The 5,378-nt window shown below is 34.5% G+C and overlaps 1 protein-coding gene across 2 annotated transcripts in view; it reads right to left on the bottom strand.

Moving 5' to 3' along the window:
* TFEC (transcription factor EC) overlaps positions 1 to 3,659 on the bottom strand; it is a 71,620-nt gene extending 67,961 nt beyond the window's left edge. For both annotated transcript variants that reach the window (XM_027765922.1, XM_006162383.3), the window contains exon 1: positions 3,535 to 3,659. The gene's annotated coding sequence lies outside the window, so the exon portion shown is untranslated. The remainder of the gene's footprint in view (positions 1 to 3,534) is intronic.
* Positions 3,660 to 5,378: the final 1,719 nt, after the last annotated feature.

Raw genomic sequence — 5,378 nt, 5'->3', positions numbered from 1 at the left:
ATTCCTGCATACACTAGTAGATATCATTACCTGCCTATAGACAAACCACACTTGGTGTAGTAGGTACTGGTCTAAATTCGGAAGTGTGGAGAAATGAGGCTTGATAGAATAAGTACTGGCAAATTTGGAAAGAAGTTACAACCAAACATAAGGGGTTTTCGAAAAGTTCACAGAAAATTTTTATAATGAAAAAATCTGGCATATATTTCAAAATTATTTTACATTGGGAACCAGCAGTTAGCATAATGGCTATGTCGCTGGACTCCCACGTAGTCAACTGCAGTTCACATCCCGGACCCGGTGGCTTAAAACTTACACCGGGCACGTGTGCGTGCGTGCCCAAGATCCTGAGAGGAGAATGGAGAAGGGATTGCGGTGTGACCATCCCCCCTGGGGGGTGATTTCTCGCTTTCTGTCTCTATGTCTCTCTCTGTCTGTCTGGCAAGCACATGTGCCCTACAGCAAAAACCTCTCCAAAAAAAAAAAAAATATTTTGCATCAAAATAAATTTGTACTTTAATTCCATTTATCCATGTAATTTTTGAGTCTCTTTAGATTTGATTGAATAGAATTCTGGATCACGTTCTTCTTTGGGTAGAGATATATCTAAGGAAACTGAGCATCAGAAGCATGTTTGTTTTGCACAAGGGAGAAATACAGAAGGAATAAAGTGAGGAATAAAAAGATTTCCTGGGCCAATGTAAAAAGTAGGAAATGAGCCACAGTCTGTTCTAGTAGGCAAAATAAGGAAGGTGTTTCAAGAAATATGAGAGGTAATTTGGAAATATTCTTCCTTTGTAACTCTTAGGAATGAATATAAAGGCATATGAGTATGCTTATTAAAACTCTTCTTCTATTTCCAAGACACCTTCCCTTCTATTGCCTCTTTCAGATCTATTTACAAACTCTTACCTCTTATTTCCAACATGAAAATATTAAAAAGACCTCATTAAGTCTTTAAGATCATCAGGCTCAACCTTCCTCTCTGAGATCAAGTGAAAACATGGGAACCAGAGCTTTCTCTCTTTGACCAATCCAATTCTTAAAAATCCATTCTGGGGACCAGGAGTTGGTGTAAAGATTATGTCGCTGAACTCTCATGGAGTTGACCAAGGTTCAAGTCCAGGACCTGGTGGCTTAAACTCACGCTGGACACATGTGCGTGTGTGCCCAAGATCCTAGAGGAAAATGGAGAAGAAGGGATTGTGGCGTGGCCATGCCCTCTGGGGGGTGATTTCTCACTATCTGTCTCTCTGTCTCTCTCTGTCTCTCTGGCAAGTGCACACGCTCTATAACAACAACAACAACAAACTCTCCAGAATAAAAAATAAATATAAAAAATGTATTCTGTTCATCTGAGGAGATCTTATAACTATCTATTATATAAGTAGAATTTAATGGAATCACAAAATCATCTATTTTTAACTAAGCTCTCATAGATGAAGTAATGTCTGCCAAATTTCTATGTATCGCCAAATGCAACTGAACCCAACAGATTCCTTAAATGGCTGATAATTAGCAACTCTGCAAGATAAACCAAAAGTTTTTCACGTTACTTTCTTGTAGTTGTTTTTTTTTTTTTTTTAATTCCCTAAGAGACTACTTTTACCCTCTCTCTTTAGTGGTTATGTTTTAGTAGATGCTTGTTATTTCTACTGCTCTGACCCTTACAGACTCTTCTCCCTGATCATAGTAACATCCCCGGCAAAACCTGAGCAGGGACCATATTTTGCACCATATTTTTGTTTTGTTTTGTTGCAAAGTAATCGAATATAGTAATCTGACGTTTGGCAACATCACCATTCTGGGTCTATCACCTCATTTCTTAATCCAATATTTTTTACTGTTAGTTTATTTCCGTGAAGAATCTGGAATGCCTAATTGATTTCAGATAGGTAGTTTATTTAAAATTAAATTATTGCATTTCTGCATGTATGTTTATTACTTTATCGATATCCATCATGATTCTACTTGAATCTTATGTTATTAGTTAATTTGAAACAATTGTGTAAGAATATCTCTTTCAGTTTCTCCTTCCCTTATTTCTCCTTTCTGACTTTCAAACCACTCTTTTCAAAATTATTTTCTACTTCCACTGTGGTAATGGCTATTTCTGAAAAGTTCACTTATGCTAAAAATTAGCATCATATTTAAACATCTTGTATATACCTTGGCTACCTAGGACATAAAACAAAGTCTTGGCCCACATTAAAGTTAAGCTGACGTTGTAGAAACATTTTTCAGCTTGTCTCAGTTTTGACATCATCTCTAAGTTTCAGTTCAACAAAATATATTCATACATTAAACTATTATACTGCTTTGCAATGAAACTGAAAATTCCCCCCGAAGTCATAATAACCCAAACCAAATAAATACAGAACATGAAAATTTTATGTATTCCATTTGTTTTATAGCTTAAAATATTTTTTTTATTCTCAAAATGCCTATTTAAGGTAGTTTGGCCTTGTTAAGGTAGTTTCCACTAAAAGAGTAAAAGTTTTAACATGAATTTAAAAGCTACTTGAAAGTGTATAGTACTCAGATTCATCTAAAATAGAAGTGAAGCAGAGTTGTCCAAATGACGATAAAAAACTCAACATTCTCTTTCACTTTGCTTTGTTGACATGGTCTCTGAACAGGGAAGAATCATGAAGGTTATTTTAGAGCCTCTTAATGTTAAATGAAATTTCTAGCCTATAAGTTGCCAATAAGCTACTGAAAATGAATGGAGTATTATCTTTGGGATTTTTTATTTTGTGTTGCTTTTTTCTGAAAATGTCTATTTCCAAATAAGTCATTCTGGAACAATATTGAAAGCTTGGGATTATATTTTATATAAAAAAATAAACATACACACACAAAAAAAACACACATACACATATACATATATTTAGAGAGAGATAGGGAGAGATACCCATAGTCTTCAAATCTCTGCTACTACAACTCTTCATTGTTATAGTTGAAGACTATTATTGAAAAAGTTCTTGCTTTTGGGATACTCGTCTCCTGCACTAACTGTTTAGATCTACATCTCCATAATTGTTTTTTTTTTTTTAGCCGTAGAAAAAGATGTAGGTAGTGCACTGTCTGCTGTTATTTCTGTTGCAAACAGAATTTATATTTTCTTACCTTTAATAGCCAATAAAATAGTGCTAGAATGTAAACAGAAATTAACATTTACCCATAAAATAACATATAAGAGGCAATAAAATGTTAAATCGTGTTCCAATTTAGTAAATATCTGAGAATATTCTACTGGAAGAAGAAATTGCCTTGGTTATCATGAACTAAAACAGTGATTTTTACATCTTGATTAAAATAAGACATTAATAGATAGAGTTTCAACTATATTTTACCCAAATTATAGCAAATCACAGCTTGGCTACTCTAGCATCCTCATACCTAGTTATTATGCAAGATGAAACCGTAATTACAAGCAAGCCACACATATCAAAGTAAAACAGGTATTGATTAAACTTGTCTTCATAGTTTGTTTAGAGTATAGAAAATTAACCTGCCAGGTTAGTTACCTACCCGCAATGATTGGATTCTATCAGTGTCATCACCTGTAAAAACAGCACCAAATTATAATCCCTCTTCCATAATATAAGCACCTTGCCAAAAGAGACAACCAAACTAAGCAGTCGATCTGATCATGAGTAATGAATAGTTTGGGCCAGTAAGAATCCACTTATTTAAGAAAAGAGAAAGGAGAAGTGGCTCATTAGGGCATTTCCTGAACCCTGGTTGGAATTTCAGTTAAGGAAGAAGAAATGACACAGCAGTTTCAAGTTAAGGCGACTTCCTTTCTTTATCTGAAATATGCTACTAATTTGAGAAACAGCACTCTAACAAACCTACTCTGCAATGGGGTGGCCACCGTAAAAGCTCTTGTTGATCCCGTTATTGCCCCATAATTAACATTTCTTCCCAGAATACACACAAGCAATATTGGCTATTATCAAAATGGACTAAGATCCCACATTTATTGCAACATGCTATGCTTTATAATGAACATTCCTTAAAAACTGTACTGCACCATTTTTCAGCTTTTAAGAACTGCATGTGTGTTGAGAGTATTAATAGATTTTAAGTTTTTGCTTAGAGCCATCAAACTCTCCATATTTCATATAGTTGTACTTTTTTCTATGTACAATTTTACTCAAAAAGTGACTCCAGGATAATTTTCATCTTATCTGAGAATATTTTATCTTCCTGTGTAGATGGAAGATATGTAATCCAACTGATAAGATTTCTAATTCTTCTTATTGTTATTTGTAATACAAGTGTTCTCAGTATTTTTAAGGGATGTGAGCAATGACTATTTACTCCCTTTGCACATTAAACCCCTCAAGAAGTGTCATTTTATGTGTTAGTTATTGGCAAGAACTTAAAATGAAAAGACATAACTTTGTTCTCTCCCTATAATTAATTTGTGCTGTGAGGCTCTGCATTCATTCTTTTTTTTTTTTTTGGAGAGATTTTCACTGTAGGGCGCGTGCGCTCACCAGACAGACAGAGACATAGAGACAGAAAGCGAGAAATCACCCCCCAGGGGGGATGGTCACGCCGCAATCCCTTCTCCTCCATTCTCCTCTCGGGATCTTGGGCACGCACGCACACGCGCCCGGCGTGAGTTTTAAGCCACCGGGTCCGGGACGTGAACCACGGTCGACTACATGGGAGTCCAGCGACATAGCCATTACGCTAACTGCTGGTTCCCTGCATTCATTCTGTAAGTTATACCACTTGCTTATTTTACCCACATTTTTAAACAATATACAAAGTGAAGTATTCATGGAAATTACTAAAGTTTCATTTACAGGTTACACTCAAATTTTGCTTGCCTTTGTGTTTAAAAATTGTGCAACTAAATTGATGTTTATATTTTACAAAGTGTGAAGATTATAAAAAAAAATTAGCACTTTATATCTTGGTTTAAGAACTTCAAAACGAATAAATTTTTAAAAAGTCCCTGTCATTATCAATAGCAAATTTTTGAATCACCTTACCTTTTTTTGGTTATGTTATCATACGTCTAAATCTAAAGTGATCAGAGATAGTAAATATTTAATTTAGTTTAAAATCATTGATTTAGATTAATGTTAGAAGTAAAGTAACAACATCCACATCAGAAACATTGCTACAAAAGAAAACATTTTAGATTTTAATTCATAGTAGTTCCTACTTTAGACTAAATTCAAGTTTACTACCTTTGTGTAATGCCATGTGTTTAACATATTTAATACATTTGTGTCAAATAAACTTGTGAGATTCAGAATATACGTTTTAAAGCTGTGTTGTTGTGTGAGCATAAATTCTGATTTTCAAAAATTGAAAACACGCACTTGGATACATTCTGACACCTGAAAGAAGCA

Source organism: Tupaia chinensis, unplaced genomic scaffold (assembly GCF_000334495.1).
Source record: "Tupaia chinensis unplaced genomic scaffold, TupChi_1.0 Scaffold139935_1, whole genome shotgun sequence".
NCBI classification, from domain to species: domain Eukaryota; kingdom Metazoa; phylum Chordata; class Mammalia; order Scandentia; family Tupaiidae; genus Tupaia; species Tupaia belangeri.
The sequence above is the reverse complement of the archived record's forward strand: the minus strand, read 5'-3'. Positions and strand labels throughout refer to the sequence as shown.